Raw genomic sequence first — 21,805 nt, 5'->3', positions numbered from 1 at the left:
TAGTTTCCGAGATCCCAGGGATTTGAAATGGAAAAAAAAACATGCTCATAGACTGTCATTTATGGTTTTTGAAAAAAAAATAGATATTAGAAGTGATATGGATTGCTCGCATTTGTGCCACAATAGTTTGTGTGTAAATGTAAATCACATTAGTTTAGAGCATCATTTCATTAATAATAACAGACAATATTGCTTAAATTCAAATTTATGCTATGGTCATGTAGGTTTTAGAAATTGTATGTTGGAATTGAAAGTGGCTTGATTGAAAAAACAACAAACAACTATTTTTGAGGGTATTAGCTATTGTATACACAGATACAACATTGTCCGACTACCACCACGTGGAGGTTCCCTCTTTAGGTAGTCATATATATGTAACTTTTATTTCATTTGTTACATATTTCTTGAATTTGGAATTTTGTCTTTGATTTCAAAAAAGTCCTCAAATTAAATGTCATTTTTCTCTCAATACAGGTGGTCCTGAGGTTGATTGTCTCCCCTGGTTCGATGCAGTGTTGGATCAAGTTGACCTTTCCTGTAGTCGGACTTCCTGGCAGACTTTGACCTGTTTGCATGCTCCCTGTGCTGTTCCACCAACAACTCAAGATTTCTCTTCTTGACATCGGGTTTGTACTGACGCTGGCGCTGGTACATTTCCTCGGAGCTTATTTGGTCCAGCTGATGTCGAACCTCCTTACTCAGAGTTCCACCAAGATGATCTACTTTCTGCTGAGTGGCCTTGCCTGCGGTATTATTTATGGTTAGAATTGTGTTGTCCAACCGTCCCTCAGCATTTCTTCCGAAATTCTGGTACTTTGGCAAGGAAACATTCAGCGTCCGATGACATCCCTCATTCTTTTGGGTAGATGTACTGAGTCGCATTGATTGGACCGTCTCGGTGCTGAGTTTCATCTTCAGGAGTTCCAGCACTAACATCTCATCATCTGATGTCATCTGCAGGCCGTGAATTTTGTTGGCACTTAGGAACATTGAGCGTGTCCACCAGTTATTACTGTCACCCCCAGAGCACACGACAGAATGCTGTTTGCATTTGGAGCAGTCACCGGAGTAGCACGCAACAGTCGCATCAAGCACAGCGGGTAAACGTTTTGTTATAATGTCCATGTTTCCATTGTGAAGTTTCATCAGGTCCTTGAAGATCAGACTGCTCCGGGCTTTCAGGTCCTGAGAAAATATTTTCTGGGAATGCGCTCTCATCAGTCTGGTTCGGCCAGGAAACATGGACTCACTGAACTTGGCACTGTTAGACTTTCGGAACTGTGCCTTGCCTAAATGTGTAGGGTCGGCCAGTCTCTCCACCTTCCACATGGGATCTAACGCTTGCATGGCCTCCTCAATGCCTTTGGCTCCAGTACCGTCCCCGTCAGTCGTGGCGTACTTGACCAAAATACCTTGACTGGTCAGCTGATCTCCGATGTTTTTTCCCATGGCATGCTCTGACAGGCCGTCGTATCGGTCAGTGTTGGCTGTGCAGTCAGGGTGGCCGCCAGGACAGTTGACGTCATATCCTTTTCCCCTCAGCCAAGCACCAGTCCAGCACAGCTTGTTCTGAAGTGTGCGTGCTACTATCCACTTCTTAGGAGTTGATGTCTCAATGCCCAGACTCATTCCCTGTGAGGCATTCATGCCAGGTTTCTTAGCACTCCCAAATGATGTGCTGTTGTATCGCCCGTCCAGTGCTATTCCGATAGTGCTCGGATTAGCATCCCCTCTCAGGTGGTTAACTTCCACTACCTGTCTGGTCTTCTCGGCCATGTCTATTTTGTTGAGTGCTGTTATCTCCTTGGACACCAGGTTAGCTTGTCGCTGCATCCCACTTTTTGCTCCGGCAGGGATGTTGAGGTGTCCGAGAAGCAGTCTGGCTCCTTTGGTGCTGACAGACTGGCCACATAGTGCTGATGGTAGGTACCTGTTCACAAGTGCTGGCTTTGGTCCCGGCTTATTTGTGTCCGCTTCTCTGTAGAGCTTGTGCAGTGGAGACCGGTAGCTGCACTTAGCACACCGCACGGAACAACTCCATCCCAGGGCCCGTTTACTCTCGGTGTCAAGTTCAAACTCTGGAATTTTGCATGTCTCATGGTGTTTTTCTGCATGGAGTCTGAATACAGAATTCCACATTTTTACCATTAAGAGTACATCAATAATTCTGTTTCCCTCGATATTGTCCGGTTCAGAGTCTGAGTCTTCCTGAGGAACTGTTGATGGGCGAAGTATCCGAGCTGGACATGGTCTGTCTTCAGTGTCCGAGGCTATAAGTGATCGACCATCATGACTAGGTTTGGTCACCAGCTTGAACTCCTCTGTAGTTAGCCTTCTGGTAAATACAGTCCGGTCATTTGGGTGTCCAGCTTGATCTTCTACAGGCATAAGTGTCTGGCCCTTATTCTTGGGAATATTTCCAGGTTGAAAATGATTTTTCCTCCTCTTAGTATCTCCCTTCATAGTAGTAATAGTAGTAGTGGTGGTCAGTGGTCAGTTGTGTTGAGAATCCAAAATCAGAGTGGTGCTGACCACTTGTCTACTCATTCTTATGTAGTTTGTTTGTTATCAACTTTAAAGATGATGATTTAGAAAACAGGAGAGCCTTAACATCAAAGAGATAGGTCCCTTTCACACACACCCCCCACCCACCCCCCCTGCCTTTGGCACTGGCTATCTGTCTATATGTGTGTATGCAGGTGGCTGTGGGTGCGTCCATGCGTGCAACTTATCTTTATGATAATTGTAATTGTCTCTAGAGTATTTTGTGTAGTTATGGAGACTGAATGATGGTTTTGGCACTGTTTAAATATTCATTTAATGAAAGAGTTTAAATTTTAAAGCAAAAATTTAAATTTAAATTCTTAAAAAAAAATTAAGTTGAAGATTATAATGTAAACAACTTATTTGAGTAAGTGGAGATATTATTCTGCTTCATAAATCACTTTACAGAATTGAAATATCATATTTTTTTCAGAAGATATGATATTTTCCCTGACCCTTGTAGTTAGAAATATATGTAGAAAATGTCTGTCAAACTCAGCACAAAATCACAGTATGATAGAGTTTTTTAAATTCATCATAACTTCTGTTTTATATGTCTTAAAATTACGCGGTTTTCACCAACAAGTTCCAAATTGCTTACAGTTTCAGGAAAAATTTACTTAAAAAAATCAAAAAAAATTGAGTCCTATAATAGGACTGAGGTCACAATTAAATGCTTCCGGGTTCAGTACCCACGAATGAAGTCCCTTAGAAATATAGGTACTTTAGTAAAAACTATACTATGCCTCTTAGAACTTGGTGTGTGTTTAAAAGTTTGGTGTTAAAATACTGTGGAGATATCAATCTAACAATTTCTGTGTCAAATTTTTATATTGTGCATTTATTTTTTGGTGCAGAGTGCTGTGTTAAAAGGCCTGTGTTTACCTCTACCCCTGACCCCGAAGTTTATTTTTGACATTGGTGACACATGCAGACGATTATCTCAAGAAAAAGGCCAACATGCTATGTTGAAATTTTGATATTTTACTCCCAAGATGTTGCTCTTGACCAGGTTAGATGGAAAGTTGGCTATCGGATATTGGGAATTTGTTATGAAATTGAATGTCACAATGAAACATATAGTAAAATTAATTGTGGTCTTAGTCCACATGGATAGTCATAACCGTATCCGCTCCGCTGAAATGTTCAAATATGTCTAGCAGTCGGACTCTTCGGATTTTTCTTGCATTTAACTTTGCTAACAGTTTATAGTATACATAGCATATTGTGTGGTCGATGAAAGGTTCATGAAAGAGTGATATTTGAGAACAAAATGTAAAATTATGTAAACAAACCCGTTATTGCAAAGTGTGGAGCTGTACTGTTTCCACGGTCAGTTTTATATATTATATATCATGTTGCACCAAGAAGATATATTGATCCTTTTATTTGTGTATATTTTTTGTATCGTTTTTCACGTGTTATTCATTTTCTACCACTGGATCTATGCACACTACATTGTAATAACTCTGATTTGTCACCCTGATAGATTTGTATACAAATGCTTGATTTTTGACAACAGGTAATGATTATATGTCACACAGGGTGGCAATCGGAACTTCTTACGCTAAAGCATACGGATATAAAATGTACCGTTTCTATTTTTTACTTATTACATTTCAGTTTGTTTGCCTATTTATGCATAGTTTTCAAAAACAACATAGCAAAATTTGTAAATTTGTTGAATGCTTATCTTATAACGCACGTGAACCATTACGATTTTCTGTTTATTTTGCTGTTGCTAGTATTACAGCATATGGATGTTGAGTCATATCCTGGTCCCGTGGAATGCGAGCTTTCTATTTTTCATTTAAATATTAGGAGTGCAAGGAATAAAATTGAATACATAGAAAACATTGCAGGTGAATATGATATAATTTGTCTCACCGAAACGCATCTTGATGTTGAGGTCCCCATAGATGAGTTATTGATAGAAGGTTTCCACTCTCTTTTAAGACTCGATAGAAATTTTGCGGGCGGGGGTATTTTAGTATATGGAAATGAGGCTTTAAAAAGTTAATAGGCTGGTTGATCTCGAAGGCCCCGACACCGAAGTATTATGGTTTCAGTTGTTTCCTCCTGACAAATGTCTAAAAATTGGGACAGCATACCGTTCTGCTTATCACAATAATCAATTTTGGGATAATCTTTGGGCTTCAATAAACGATGCTGTAGAATTATCAAGAAATATTATTTTGATAGGAGACCTCAATGTTGACATGCTAACCATGTCCCAGAATCATGCTTTTGCTGACATTATTGATACTTTTAATTTTACAAATGTTATAAATGAACCTACACCAATAGGTCCCACCAGGTCCAGTTTAAGTGATCCAATTTTAGTGTCAGAATCTTTGTCTTGCACCGACTCCTACGTCATAGCTACCGAAAACTCCTTTACTGATCACGAAGGTTGTGTCGCATATGTTTCTGTCCCGTTATTTATTAAACCCATCTACAAACGAAAAATTTGGTGATATAAAAGAGGTGACTATGTATTATTTAATCACCTTATCGAGGAATATGACTGGAATACTCTTTTTGCTACATGTAACTCTGTTGATTCGGCTACTGAACGTTTTACTGAGGTTTTTCTCGCTTTTGCTTGTAGAACAATACCACATAAAGAAGGTACTATAAGACCTAACGATAAGCCATGGATGAATTCAGACCTGAGAAAAAATATGAGATTACGCGATAGATTACGAAAAACAGCCAAGCATTCTAAGCATCCACGGGATATATCTTAATTCAAAAATCAGCGAAACAAAGTTAATAACATGAAAAAGCATGCTAGAAAATCCTTCTATGAAAATGTTGGAAATCTTATTGATTTTTATTACTCATCTGATCCTATTATTGGCCACTGATCAAGAGATTGCTGGGATCTTCAGGGACCTTGCAGTCTATATTTCTACTTTAGTTGATCCAATATCGGGACGTTTATTAGTTGACGATAAGGACAAATCAAATTTATTGAATAATTATTTTTGCAGTATCACTAACATAGATGATAACAATACTGATATTCCTATTTTAGAACCGAAAACATTAACTATAATGAAATATGTGATGTCTTGTTGAATTTAAAATTTGGCAAAGCCTCAGGCGTCGATGAAATCAGCCACCATATGTTGAAGTACACTGCAAAAACTGTATGTAAACCACTTGAACTTCTTTTTAACTTATCGTTATCTACTTGTACATGTATTAATCCTGATATTTGTAAACTTGCTAAAGTCATGCCGCTTTTTAAGATGGGTGATAGGCATTCTCCTTCTAACTATAGACCGATTTCTCTTTTGTCTACGGTTGGTAAAACATTTGAAAGGGTTGTCTTGAAGTACTTGCATAATTATTTTTTTGAAAATTCTCTATTTTATCAGTACCAATCAGGATTTATGCCTGGCCACTCAGCTGTGTATCAATTAATCGAATTGTATCATAATATTTGTCTTGGTCTAGAAGAAAAGAAGCATACTTGTTTAGTTTTTTGTGACATCTCAAAAGCTTTTGACAGAGTCTGGCATAATAGTTTATTAGTCAAGTTAAAATCATATAGTATCTCAGGAAATTTCCTTTCTTGGATCGAAAACTACTTCAGCAACAGACAACAGAAAGTGTTTATAAACAATTCTTCCTCTGATGCTGGTTTGATATGTGCTGGAGTTCCTCAGGGCTCAATTCTTGGACCATTGTTTTTCTTAATTTATATAAATGATATCGACGAAGTACTAGAACTTATATATTACCAGTTTTAGAATATGCATGTGAGGTTTGGGATGGTTGTACTCTGCTCGATTCTGAAAAGTTCAACGTGAAGTAGCTAGAATAATTACAGGTTTACCGTCATATGCTAGAAATGAATCATTATATACAGAAACTGGTCTTGAATTACTTTCGGATAGTTTATCTTTCTTGCCTTCTTAATGAAAATTGAGGAATACTCTAGTCTATAATATTAGATCCATGTCTTTCTCATCTTTCAAATCAGCTCTAGTCCCCAACATACCATATACAGTACCCCCTCATTACCTACGTGGTGACAAAAAACTAAGCATTCTTCATACCAGACTAAGACACGAATGCAGTCCTCTCAAACATGATCTTTACCGTGCAAACTTGGTCCAAGACTCCAATTGTATAAATTGTGGCTGCCATTGCGAAAATGCCTATCGCTTCTTCTTTGAATGAAATGAAAGATATGTAAGAAATCAATCTATAAATATATTTATAAGTTTTATGTTAATGATAAATTTGGTAGAATATAGAGGCAAATAAAAGTCAATATTAGAATAGGCGAGACATAATTTGCTTTTTTTGGAAGCAAAACAAACAAAAATCAAACAAAAATAATCAAACGAAAATACCGAACGGTATTTTTTTTTAATTTAAGATCAGAAGCAATGAGACAAGGGCAAAATATGTACAAAGAAACCATTCCCCGGACACCGTTGCAAACTCATAAGGGCAAAACGAAGCGTGTCAGAAGGGTAAGCGTCTTTTACTTCATCGACGAGATGTAGCAAGCTTATATCATGATCACCGACCTGTTATTTGTAAGAGTGTGTAATAAAGAAGTTTTTTAATCACCTTTTTAACAGACAGAGAGACGTTATAATCATATACTTTTAGTATGTTTTCATTCGCCCTGGATAAAATGTACCATAGATGATGAATAAGTTTATTCTCATTTTGCCCGCATGTTGAAATTAGCAGACCTATATGAATGAAGTACAGTATCTTCAACTCTACCCTGTTGGTGATGTTCGAATTAACCATTAACGTGCAACACATTTTTCCAAAACTCCATCCCGTTTTGCAATTGTAAATAAGTGGTTCGTGTATGCATTCGTATTAGCTTTGTTGATTTTTGTAAGGCTCGTGCATTTTCTTTTCTGACAATTTCCATAGATATATCAAAGTTGATTTTTACGAAAACTTCTCCTGGCTGCAGCGTCCAAATTTATGACATCAGCTGTGCGCAATTCTTTCGTCAAATGATAACCAAGCACGACGTGGCAAACCTTGCTACGTCCATAAGTACAGCCTTATTGCAGCAATTGGAATTTTCATACTTAATCTGTTGAAATGGATATAATAAAAAGATGTCTGCATAATAATATGGAATATGAAATTCGGAATTCGGAAAGTCTTAAAAAGATAATTACCTCAGAAAGCATAATAACGTATTATTTTACAGCACGATCTTGTCATTTCGTCAACTTCATAAGCTTATAGAAAACCCATGTTTACAATGTTCCGAACCATATGTAGAATGTAGAATTTTGGATACCACAATATACTCATTGATAGATTTACATTAACTTGGACTAGTTACAGGTTAAAAACATCCAGAACTATCTAATCGTAATTAATAACAGGCTTATATACCAAGTCCGTTAGACGAACGAAAAACGTTTTGGAAACCGGAAGATCATTGCTTACAGAAATATGTATTAAGTAAATGATGTTTAAAGCTGATTGTATATTAAAATACGATAATATTTTACTAAGATGTAGCGTCCTGTTAACAGCTTAGGTAATTTAAGGGGTTTTCTTCACGTGTAAAATATGAGTGCATGTTCGGATGTGTGCTGGAGGCAGAGTATGGTGGTATAATTTTATAGTAATTGTGCCATTTAAATGCTCTAGGAGGAATTGTATTACTGCACCTTTATCACCCACACAGGTGTAAGTCAAGGAGGTCCCATTTATCATCAAATGAATTCTGAAAGTAACTGTTCCTGATTTAAGCTTCCTTTACCCATACCTTTTTGGATTTATCTTGTTTTGAAATTCCAAGTGGGGGCCGACGCAAATGTTAAATCTTCATAGGCGTTGACCCCAACCTTTAGGAGGTTTTCTTCACGTGTAAAATATGCGTGCATGTTCGGATGTGAGCTGGAGGCAGAGTATGGTGGTATAATTGTCTCCTTGCAATAGCGTGGATATATTGACTTTTGTACTACATTTATTCCTCGCTGAAAAAAGAACATGCCGAAGGCACTTGCACAGTAAACATCTGGTCGCATTATACTGACAACGGGTAAACCAGTTCCTTTTAAAGACTTTCGTAAATATTACGGTTTTCTTTAATATTACACATTTGAAAGAAAATCAAAACTAGTTACAGTATTGAAACCATTAGAATGAAGTACTAATAATAAATTTTAGATCAGCTCTTTCTTTCCTGTATGAATCTATAACCTAACAGTCGGATTGGAGATTAATTAGAATATAAACCCTATTGTAAGGGTCTTTGCATTGGGTGAATAATTCTGTACTGGACTTGCCTACACTGTATACAGGAGTTTAGATAGCTTGATTTGATCGGCTCAGGGTATTGAATACGGTGTATGATATTTTACTGTTATACTTAAAACACCAAAGAGTATAATTTCCGTATTCAATATCAAGCTTTTTTTAAATATTGCTAGAACCACAGAGAAAGCTAAATTATCATCGGCTAATGATACAAATGATCTTTGAATGTATTTTACGGTTTATGTTATTTGTCATGGTTAATAAGATTTGAAGGCTCGCGATGGTGATAGTACTCAGTACGAAAATATCTTTAACATGTTAATGATTAGTACTAAAGGAGTTGCTTCCCTTTGATCTACTGATGACTACGTATACGCATGGTAAAGCCTAAAACTTACTTTCAGTATGTTTTGTGTGACGTGAATATTAAATTGTTGTAGTGGGTAATCCTTGTGCGGATTCGAAGGCCTGTGAACGTGTTTCCTTTGAACTTCTGACATCAACCTTAAAAAAAAACACGCATGTTATCTGCATGAGGCTTACTGACCGTAATATACATCCTTAGTGATGACTTGACAATCATTTGTATGGGTCAATCGTAAAACATATTCAAATATCATATGTATTATTATCCAATGATAATTTGGCTTTATCTGCGGTATTATTGAATACAAGAATTCTACTCTTCTTTGTCTTAATTAAGTATAATAGTAATATTTGTTAATAGGAAAAATATATCTTATTCAAATATTGGCCATTCACACGTTACAATATGAAAATATATAAGCAATAGATATATTTAATTTTTTGATTTTTGATAAAATGGTTTCTAATCACTGATGTGTCTGACAAACTTGACAGTAAATTATCAAGCTGACAGAAATGACTGCCTTTTGCAACACTTCGTTTTAATTGTATATCCTTGAAACCTCTACAACCGTACACGGACTGTGCTCGTGATGGTGATAATAATCAGTACAACCATATCTTTTACGCAGACTGACGCTCGGCCGTTTGATGATAAAAGGGAATTTTCCTAACGGCTTGCCTTTTAGCATGTTGGATAAATTATTAGAAATAAAGGAGTTGCTTCCCCTTAATCTACTGATGACTTCGTATACGCATGGTAAAACCTACAACTTAATATCTTAGATTGTTGCAGTGAGTTATCCTTGAACATGTTGCTTTTGAACATGTTGACTTTAACATGTTTTTGGCTTTCTGACATGAACCTGTTGTCGGCGGCCAGAGTTAAAAAGGCATAACTTATTGTCGACAAAACAACTATTTAAATTTACTTCTTTGGTCTTATTTCTTGATAAACCCCTTTGCATCACTTCAAAGCGATTTATGTCAACCACATATTTTGCACTCCTTGCGTTATTAAACAAATATTACCCAAAGCTAGTTTGACACTGCTGATTTTTACCTAAACCACACGATATCTGCTTACAGTGCACTCATTTTTGAAAGACCAGTGTTGTGCGACGTGTTGCAGATTCAAACGGAAAAATTCATTGGATCCTCTTAGGAATACCTAGGTAAAGTAGATCAGGTTAAGAATGAATGCACAGAAATATGAGGAACCATTGAGTCATTTCTTTTAACCATTGAAACTTGTACAAAGTCCTTTTCATTTGATATATTACATGAGGTCAGAAAATATAACGCATTAAAACACGTGATGCAGGTTATGTCATTTTAATATGTAAATATGTAAACAGTGTAGATAGTGTGATGAACATATTCACAGAGATAACAAAAATTTAGAATGAGACAATCAATCTCATTTCGACATACAACGAGCAGTACAGTGAGCGAAAAATCTGGTTTTCTTCTAGAAATAAAAACTTTATAATAGATTACACAACTTGAAACTGATGAACATTGACCATCTTCGCTAGCAAAGGATTTCGATCCGGGTTTTTTTCTTTCTTAACGGGTAGACCAGATCGTACCGGATCTTAACCCTTGGCTTGCAAAGATGAACATTTACAGAACATTGACTTATAAAAAGCGCAACACCAATATTGCTCGAGAAATAAATAAAACTAGTGTCATTTAGCACTGCATCCGGGGTTATCTCCCCTATATCGTAACTCTCTGCTACCTAAACGATATGGAGATTCATATTGGTTACTCTTACTTATAATTGATAGCAAATACTCCCAGCATTTTATAAAACTTTTGTACATAATAATCAATACATTATCATTTATTGTCATCAGAAAATTGTAAAACATTTGCCAATGAATTATTATATCAACTCTGTATTGTGGCTTGTATACGGAATAGTACCAATATTTATGAATCATGAAACAATTTTTTTTTTTTTTCACATAAAAAAAATCTACACTTTTTAGTCATAGCTTACATAGTGGGTTGGTTATCATGGTTCATATCTGAGTTAATAATAAATATTACATAGCATTAAATTAACTGAATGGTATGTTAGCAAGGATTGCCTTTGAGCCATATACAAAAATACACCATAGTCGGAAGTCATGTTTTTTTTTTTAGGAGGTTTCCTTAACGGATTAAAAACTTTAATTTATATCGCTGCCTATGCAAGATCGTGCGGAAATAATGATAGAATAAAATTAAACTAGCAGTAAAGATATTCGTCTGATAGTTATTTTATGACGCAACTAGCTTAATCAGGACAACTCAAAATGTACAATGCTTGAACCCACTGTTTCACTGAAAGTGTCATAAATATAACTTGACACTTGAACCAAATTTTGACAGTTTACCCATTATAAATTTAAAAAATGAAGAAAAAATATTTTAAAAAAGAAAAAAAAAAGAAAAAAAATTACAATATTGTTAATAAGTGTGATTTAACTTTCAAATAAGATACATGCAAGTCTGCTCATAATATTAACATAATACATCTATGTTTTTTTCAATTGGTGCTTTTTTATTATCATTTCAAAAATACACTTCTGTAGAGTGGACTACTCGCTGTTTCATACGAAATCGACACTACATAAAGTTAAAGTACTACCTGCTAAAACCGGATAAACGTCAGCTGTAGAAATGTACGGTTGAAATTAAGACAGGCGCCTCAAGAGATCTATAGATTCCATTTTCTCAAAAAATCATTATAATTTTGTACATTTCAATTAAAAGATTTTACCCTCATGCTTACAAATTAAAAACAATGATTAAAACAATCGAGAATTGATCAAATCATTTCGGAGTGCAACTGTCTAATTTGGAATATTTCTTAAATAATAACAAATGTTCAATATTGTATTCATGCGTGTATTACAGTCATGAATTACAAACGTTTTCTCACCACACATCGCTTATACTGTAAACGTACCTACTTTAGCAGAAGTTTTATTTTAGCGCTTTTCGACTTTTGACTAATTCGCTAATCTGTAAAAATCTGAAAATGCGCTACAATTTTAATAAGCTACGATGAGTTTGTTTACAGTTCCTTCGTCAATATGTTTGTGTGGCTGAAGAACTGATTCACAATATAAGATTATCTGATTCCAAAAAGAAATTGAATCAATTGGGAGAGAGTGAAATTGATTTTAATTGAAATAAACCTGTATATCTATGTGATCTTTCGTAATTCCACATTCCTGTGTAATGAACATATCTGTCTCATAATATAAAGATAAATCAACAATAAATTTAACGCAAATGTAACGTAACAATTAATTGGTCAATATATATACATGACAAAATATATATAACATACCATTTGATTGGTCAATAGATATCAAATGAAAAATATAACAGACCATTTCATTGGCAGATAAGATAGGGGAATATTGCACAAGATGGCTGATATTTCAAATATTGAATATGAAAATATGATATTTTTTTTATATACTTCAGATATATATTTACATGTACATATAATTACATGACTATACAGTTAAAAGTTAAGTTAAATGATAACATGAGTTTGTGACAACACACTGACTACAGATTGTTACAATAAAATTGAATCATTATCTTCAACCGAAGCTGAGGACAATTTAGTATGATTTATGAAATACTTAGGTAAAACTTTTCGACATTTCCTCTTTCCCAATAAAATTATTTCATTTTTGTACACCTTTTGAAAGTACATACTGGCATTTAAAAAAGTCGAAAACAAGCGTGTAACACAAAGTCAAATCCATTAGAGAGTAAAATAACTAACCAAAGTGAGTCGAGGTTATCTACATGTAGACAAGGTTACCTAACATGTATATAAAGTATACACACATATGTGCCAGAATGAGTCCTGAAAGTCCTTCCCTGTCCCGTTTATTAATGCTATAGCCAGACATAACAAAAGAATCGGCCAAACACTGAATGATTAATTAAGCTTTATAAACTAACCAGATTAAGTCAATCTTATCCTAGATTTCTATTTAAAACTGTGATGGATATATATAAAGATTGCTACTATTTCTGAGCTGTTACTGACCAGGTTATAAATTATCTGGTGAAGACTAATTTGTGGTTTATTTTGAGGGTTCTTATCGCAACACTTATGTAAATAAGCCTAAGCTAACGTTAGCCCTGGTACCTGTGAATGTGTACAAATTTGCCGTAATATAAAACATTAGTGGTATCAGGCTTTAGATTGTAGGGTTAAGTTACTCATACATTATAGCTATACTACATGCATTGTATCATTCTGTTAGTTTTGTTAACAGGGTGTTTTGTATTTCAGAATATTCAACAATACATAATATGTGGGGAGATAATACCGACAGTTAATAGTTCGCTAAGTTAACTACATTGTATTACATTATAAATCTACAAAGGTACACATTAGGACCCCACTTCATGGTAAAATTGAGCAGATAGGTATAACAATATAACTTACAATACAGTATATTTTCTATGGAGTATATTTATAACTTGTGTTGTAAGTTTTACATTAGAAGCTAACACGATATTGTCGTAGGCATCACATTTTTCATGCAAATTCAAAATGGATGATCTTATATAAAATATAGATTTTTCATTTACCATGTTTTATTGGCATTACATATTTATTTAGTATTCTGTATGAGCTTATATTTATTTCAAAAATTCGAATTTGGTGTACAATGGTTATCAGTACTAGTACTTTTATCCCTACGGATGCATGACTTGAAGTATCTCTTGAACTTACAAGATACAGTATAAGGCACATTTTTTCCTAAATTGTAACCTGGATATTTTCCACAGAATATGCAAATGCATTTCATTCCGTGATCATTTAGCTTTTAAAAACGTATAGTGTTCAAGCCAATAATATTGTTTTGTCATTTGTTATTATATTATCTACATTGAAAGGAAACTGTCATGGATAGAGTTTGATGTACAAACAGCTAGGAACAATATATCAGATGTTAAATATGTATTTATGCAAAATTCTCATTAGTTGCATTTTTATTGGACTTAACGACATTGAATTTGAATAGGAAATCATTCATAAAATGAAAAAAATCTCAACGTTCAAGTCTGTGGTAAGTACGTATGCTAATTAGTCTTAGAAAATGAAAAAAATGAAAGTGAGTTTTTTTAAATATCAAAATTCTGCAATTATTGAACATCAATGACTTTTTTGCAGCTTGGGTTCTTTCAACATTATGCTAATAATTTAGCAACTAGTGACAGGTCTAGAGAAACACTAAAAAGAATTAACTCATTAACCCCTGAAGACACATTTGAACTCCTCCAATTCAAAGGTTGGAATAGTTCATTATGAAATTTCAGGGGTGAATGAGTCAAGATCGATTCACATTGTTCACACTGTAGGCATATATACTGGCATCATTAACCCTTTCACCCCTACGTCACCTTAGTAAACTCTTCTATGCATTGATCTGGATGAGTCAATTATGGTCTACAGTGGTGAACAGGTTAAAGCTTTTCTTTGATACTCAGCCATTTCGGAAGTTAAATGACATCTTTCCCTGCAAATTGGATGGTTAAAAACACATGTGAAATAGACAAGTCCTGTCAATATCATGAGTCGAAGACGATTTTAGAGTGTCAAGACTATACCTTCAACAAACTACTGAAAACCCAGATCAGATATAGCATATAAAGACATGGTTATTCATACTGAGTACTCTGAACAAGAAGATTTTAACTTGTTATTCACTAATATTAAAACTGAATTGTTCAGCCATATACACTGCAAAACATAATTTGACGAAAACATTTGATTATCAAGCCTTCACTAGTCGTGTATGGGATTGACATTTTAAATTACATTTTAACTGCAAAACTTTCCCAAAAAGAGGTTTATATACATTTTATGATGTATTTATATGTGTATATATTAATAATGGTTTTCGCAAATGTATGTGGAAGATATGAAACAACAGGCTATCTGAGGAAATCAAATGATATCACCAGAAATCCTACTCAATAGATTCTGAAAAAGATCCAGAAGTATATTAATTAATGAAATACTACTTATCGGTCCTTAATGAAAAAGGTGTCATGGCAGGCTAAAATAATTTTAAAAATAAATTTAGATAATATTCACCTTCTTAACAATTTGTACTGAAGACAAACAATAAATTCTTCCCAAGCTCCATTTAACAAGAAACATTCCACCTGATGATGTTCTGTGTTCAATATTTGTCACTGGAAATATGCTGATAACTAGAAGAAATGTGTTTTAAATAATAAAAGTCATAGTCAGGAGGAGTTCAAATGTGTCTTCAGGGGTGAATGAGTCAAGTCAAGATTTACCTGTGATCACAACACATAAAATCACTGGAGCTGTACCAACTTTCATTTTTTAACCTGTTGCATTAAACAACATACCGTATAAATCTAGCAATAAGCCCATGCCTCGAAATAAGCCCACACAACTGAAAAATTGATTGATGTTGAGAAACAAAATATGTTAATAAAAACTATCTGAATTGTAGTGCGCGCAAGAGATCATCATAAATGGCTAAAAAGGCTTCATTTTGAGGTTTGCCAGGTCTTTATCAAAAATTCTTATTCCAAGGAAGTGGGAAGGAGGGCTTATCCTAGGCAAAGGCTGATCACAGGTATACATAACTAGATATGTCTAGTTCAATACAAACGTGTAATGTTTAGTGACGAAAGACATTAAAACATATATAAAAACAAGACATGATTTTCAGTACAATATTGGAGTGTTAAACAGTGATAAGTTCTTCTATTATCAACATAGACATCATGAATCTGTATAATCATCAATTTCCCATTAAATAAATACAACCCAGGAATATACAGGTGTAATAGTACAAAAAATGTAATGTACAAACAAAAATAACTATTAGTATATGGGGTGAGCTGTTTACATGTTAAATATTTAAGTATCTGCCCTCCTTAAAATTAAGTCCTTGGATCTCAGACATTTTCCTCAACATTAAACAATAGAGTCCATCAGCCACTTGCATGTGTTTGTAATCTTGCTAAGTCAAGAAAATCTAAATGGATGTAACAAATATTTTCATTGGTGCACACAAGTTTCAGTAAATCTTCATGGATGTTACAAATATGTTCATTGGTGCACACAAGTTTCAGTAAATCTTCATGGATGTAAGAATGATTTTTATTGGTTGAAATCCTTGATTATTGATCACACTGGCTGTAATATTGATTGATATTATTTGCCGAGATCCTTAGGTCACATGAAATCAATAACATTACGGTTAAAAAAATTTTGAATGCAGCTTTCATAAATTCATATTCAGTTGGTTCTGCTATCACTGCAATCGTGCAAATATCACGCACACGCACGCATGCACGCACATACCCAAATATGGTCATACAACTCAAATTCACAGACAAAATATCACATAACTTCACAGACTAATCCATATTAGTAGCGCCTCAAAGTCAAACGTATTGAAAAATTTGCACTTGTATTCATCCTGGTACTATATACATATACACACTAATATCATCATTATTAAAATATGAAAACCTTTGTCATTGAAAAATATCACATACATGTGCATGTCCTTATAAGGTCATTTAGAGCTATAGTGAAATCGCTGAGGAAATCTCACAAAAAATGCTCGTCATGTGTGTATCTCCACTTCGAACGAAATTCTGTAGTCTTTCCAAAATCACATATTTGGCTTTTTAAACCTGGTTGAACATTTAATCCAAGAAAATGTCCTGATTAATTGAATAATGTTCACTGGCACTTCTATATGTACATGATTTTTACGAAACTAAATATGCAAATTATTGGATAGAGATTCCAAGAAAACATTCTGCACTTGTATTGGACATATTCCATATTATGGTTTATTGAACACATCCTTGCTGTGATTTGTACCCATTGTATACCTCTTTCCTGTGGTCAGTTTAACGTAGCACATCCTTCCTGTGGTCATTTTTAGGTAGTACATCCTTCCTGTGGTCAGTTTTAGGTAGCACATCCTTCCTGTGGTCAGTTTAACGTAGCACATCACTTCCTGTGGTCAGTTTTACGTAGCATATCACTTCTTGTGGTCAGTTTTAGGTAGCACATCCTTCCTGTGGTCAGTTTTAGGTAGCACATCCTTCCAAACCACATGACCGAGGTCAATTAGGTACAATATGTTTACAGCACATTTAAATAATTTCTTACTCAAGTTCTATGATATATGTCCTTCCTGACTGCAATGCTATGGTCATTCCTATGTTCTGTGTCTTTCCTATGACCAGGACAAAGTAACCAATCCTTACATTAGTATACTTGTAAACTGTCCTTCACATTCTTGCTGTTCTCTGTTACAAAGGACTTGACCTGCAAGGAGAAGAAAGCAAAACATAACTTTTACTTTTCAAGTTTTGGAAAGACACAAAACAAATGTTAAATTTTATGTTTTAACATATGTTGTTATAATAAATTCTATAATTTGTTTTATAAAAAAGAAAAAGCATCCTAATGCAATATACTTATTAAAACAAAACGTCCTTTGGAGTTTTCTTTCTTAAAAATGTTTTTTTTTTCCGTTTTATTTTGAATTACTGTGTCCAAATGTTTTGGGGTATTTTGTTTCGTTTTTTGAGTTATCTCCCTTAAATGTTTCTTTTATTCAGAATTACTAAGTCTAATCAACAATCATATAATACACTAAACATTGTAACCTATTTCCACAGTAATGTTATTTAGTGCTGAATTATGGTTACGCTAAGTACTGTTTTTGTAAAAAAAAATCAATGACACATATTATAGTGTATTATAATGTAATTCATCCAGGCACTAATTTTTTAAATTTGATAACACTCAAAGTAAGTGTGCTAAAATACATAAATTAACAGTAATTAACGTAGTCATATGTATCAAGTAAAAGGATTCCCCAATTCCATAATTGGGTTCAATTTATATCAAAGCTTTAGTACAGTGACATTCTGGTTTACACAGGTTTACAGATTACACAGGGTTCAGTTTAGATCCGACAAATATGTACATTGACATGCAGTGAATGACTTTGTTTGAAATGAAAAGGTTTCCCTGATTCCATTATTGGGTTCAATAACATTAAAGCTGTAATACAATTGGCCCTAGATGACAATCTTGTTTACACAGGTGTACAGATTACACAGGGTTCAGTTTAGATCTGACAAGCACTGTATATAATGACAGCTGTAATAAACAGTCGCTGAGTACTGTCTGATGAAGGCTGTCAGTTACTTTTCTAATTCCCCTATAGTTTCTGCACCACTACACATAAGGTCTGACCTTCCACCGCACATAAAACATACAGATTTAGCCACCATGACCTACTGAGAAATCAGGCCTGTCAAGGCTACGTATAGTGTTGTTTGTAGACACATCTTAGCTCATAAATCCTCGTCCTGTCCTACTCCCGTCCACCTATAGTTATTGCCAAACCAGTCCTGTAACACCCCCTAATGAATATAACTCTGGCATGGTCTCCTGGTCATTCAAAGGATGGTTGCATTGGTCAAGGTTACACCATGAAGTTGAGAAAGTCAATTCACCTACACTGTATAGCTATTGCCAAAACTGTCCTGTAATACCCCCTAGTGAATTCACAGACAATACTCATATTACAAATATTTATCAAACACTATGCATGCTCAAATTATTGATATGAACACTGGGCATATATAACGCATGGTCTCCTGGTCATTCAAAGGATGGTTGCATTGGTCAAGGTTATACCATGAAGTTGAGAAAGTCAATCCACCTATAGCTATTGCCAAACCTGTCCTTCAACACCCCCTAGTGAATATAACTCATGGTCACCTGGTCATTCAAAGGATGGTTGCATTGGTCAAGGTTATACCATGACGTTTAGAAAGTCAATCCACCTATAGCTATTGCCAAACCTGTCCTTCAACACCCCCTAGTGAATATAACTCATGGTCTCCTGGTCATTCAAAGGATGGTTGCATTGGTCAAGGTTATACCATGACGTTTATAAAGTCAATCCACATATAGCTATTGCCAAACCTGTCCTTCAACCCCCCCTAGTGAATATAACTCATGATCACCTGGTCATTCAAAGGATGGGTGCATTGGTCAAGGTTATACCATGACGTTTATAAAGTCAATCCACATATAGCTATTGCCAACCCTGTCCTGCAACACCCCCTAGTGAATATAACTCATGGTCACCAGGTCATTCAAAGGATGATTGCGTTAATATACAATTATGGACTTTTGTGCTGGTGAATATGATGTGATATGAACCTGAAAGAGTGATATTGCCCTCGGCTTCGCCTCAGTTAATATCACTCTTTCAGGTTCATATCACATCATATTTACCAGCACAAAAGCCCATAACTGTTTTGTTATATGCTTCAACAATAAAATAAAACAAAACTAAAGGTTCTGATTTTTGTAAGTGAGCCTCCGTGTAAAATTTAGCCAGGTTTGAATACAACAGTTCATTATTGTAGCTTTTGAAGGTATCGTCTAGATTCTTTTTCTTAAGCATGGAGGACATGCACTGCGTGTTCAATGGCCTTTTTTTTTTTTACATTAACAGCATCTTTATCCTCGAATAGTTTTGGTAATTTTCTGATGTAACGGAGGAGAAACGTTCGCCAGCAGCCATCTTCTAATGTCGTCTGACAGATTGCGTTCCAGTCTAACTGCGCATGCGCTACGACAGGTTCCGGGGAATTTCCATACAGGCTATATTTAGAAATCGATATTCACCAGATAACCAGTCTACATGAGATTTTGAGGACTGGTCACATGTATAGGATCCGACCAATGTGATTGCGAGAAATGTTCATGCATATAACAATATTGGTCGTGGTTAGGATGAAGTTTAGAAAGTCAATCTAACTGATACTGATGGTGTTGATGAAGTTGTCATGCTCTGGTATCATATCAATATTACTTCTAAAAGTGGGGGCAGAGAAATCAGACCTTTGGGAGTTACATTAAAAAAGTTGAACACATAAAGCAATTCTGTAAATTACATTAAGAAATATAACTGTATTGCAGGGAATCATAATATCTGTTACAAATGACTTCAAACTTAGTAAATCTATATTACTGTTTTGTATTTTACAGTGGCAAAGGAGTTTCTATAGATTTAACAAAAAAGTATATACAGTGCTACCCTTACAGCCAAATGGATCCTATCTTTTATATCTTAAGAATCTCTGTTCCACCGGAATCTGGTTTTCAGTATATAGAGTTGGTTTGGGAGACAGTATAACAATCTGATGTCCTGTGTTCGAATCCATTGTGTAGTTACAGTTTATGGTAGTAGCATGGGGATCCCTAAGATAGCCTTATTAATCACTGGTTTCTCTCAAATGATTTTTTCCTGGTGTTAAAGGTGACAGAGGATATTTCATCATCACGACAAAATGTCAGGACAAGACGTCATACATGTTATCAATATAACGAGTCATACGCTATCTTACAGGAAATCCCTATGTCATTCATAAAAGCTCTGCTTCCTTCCTGTTTAATTCTGCAAGCTTTAAATTTGAATTTTAATGAGTCTTTAATTCAAGTTTTTTTTTATAGATAATTTGCAATATATTTTAAAATGTACTCATATCATCAAGTGTTTAGCAGGAGTCATCATTTTGAATCGCTAATTAAGTTATCAATTCAACATTTAAAAATTAAATGCTGATTAAATAAAATGCAAAAACTTCTCGTTAAGCTTATCATACTTTGAGCACATGAGCTCCGAAACGCGCTGCTTTGATCTTATTTCTGTGTAATAACCAAAACAGCATTAATTTCACAGCCTCTGACCACACGGAACAGCTCTTGACCTGCATTTAATCATTATTAAATATCCTTGGTTAGCAAACCACTGGTACAGCTTCCTTCTAGGTAAAAAACTTTAAGTGTCAAGGTCAACCAAAGGTCACTTAAAAGTCACTGTCACTTTATCAACAGGTGATATATGTCATGTTTTGGCAATTATAAATATTTCACAAGAAGTAATAGCCAAGCGTGAACACAGGAAGAGTGTTGGACATCTGTAATAAAGTCTGTCTGTAAGCATTTTTATACTCAACATAATTAACACCTGTTGAATTTTCGTTTTTCAACACGATTAATGCTTTCAAATATTACTTATAAACTTTAATATACTCAATGATTTAATATTTCTTCTGTCAACAGATTTATATTTGTACGATTTCGCAGCTTATATTGGTAATCACATAATCACGGTTTATAATCACAGTCTTAATCTCAGTTATATTACAAGTTCATCAAAATATGCAACATCACATCCGTGGCGAAGACCTAATCATATGAGGCTTAAATTAAGAGCATATATATCTGCTGCATGACATCTGCATAAGCATTGCATAAACTGTTTACTGGGAAACTTTCTCAAAGTCAAATATTCTAGCTCCCTTGATCTCTATAATCTTATTCACTCTGTCTTTCTCATTGCAGTCTGTGTTTTGCCCTTCATATGTAATTAATACACATGTACATGGTATGCTGTGGTCTCTGATTCAATGTCATGATAAAATTGCCGTTATTATGGAGTGTGAATAAAGGCGAAAGTTGAACTGTGGTGACATTTTCCCAGTATATAGCAAT

The 21,805-nt window shown here is 34.7% G+C and overlaps 1 protein-coding gene across 1 annotated transcript in view; it reads right to left on the bottom strand.

The window, feature by feature from the left end:
- Nucleotides 1–10,496: 10,496 nt before the first annotated feature.
- Nucleotides 10,497–21,805, bottom strand: part of LOC110458356 (protein FAM43A-like) — a 44,208-nt gene continuing 32,899 nt past the window's right edge. Inside the window, exon 2 of the mRNA XM_021510014.1 lies at nucleotides 10,497–17,545. The gene's annotated coding sequence lies outside the window, so the exon portion shown is untranslated. The remainder of the gene's footprint in view (nucleotides 17,546–21,805) is intronic.

This window comes from Mizuhopecten yessoensis, unplaced genomic scaffold, assembly GCF_002113885.1.
Source record: "Mizuhopecten yessoensis strain PY_sf001 unplaced genomic scaffold, ASM211388v2 scaffold9561, whole genome shotgun sequence".
Taxonomy (NCBI): Eukaryota; Metazoa; Mollusca; class Bivalvia; order Pectinida; family Pectinidae; genus Mizuhopecten; species Mizuhopecten yessoensis.
Note: the sequence above shows the minus strand (reverse complement) of the source record. Positions and strands in the feature narration are given on the sequence as shown.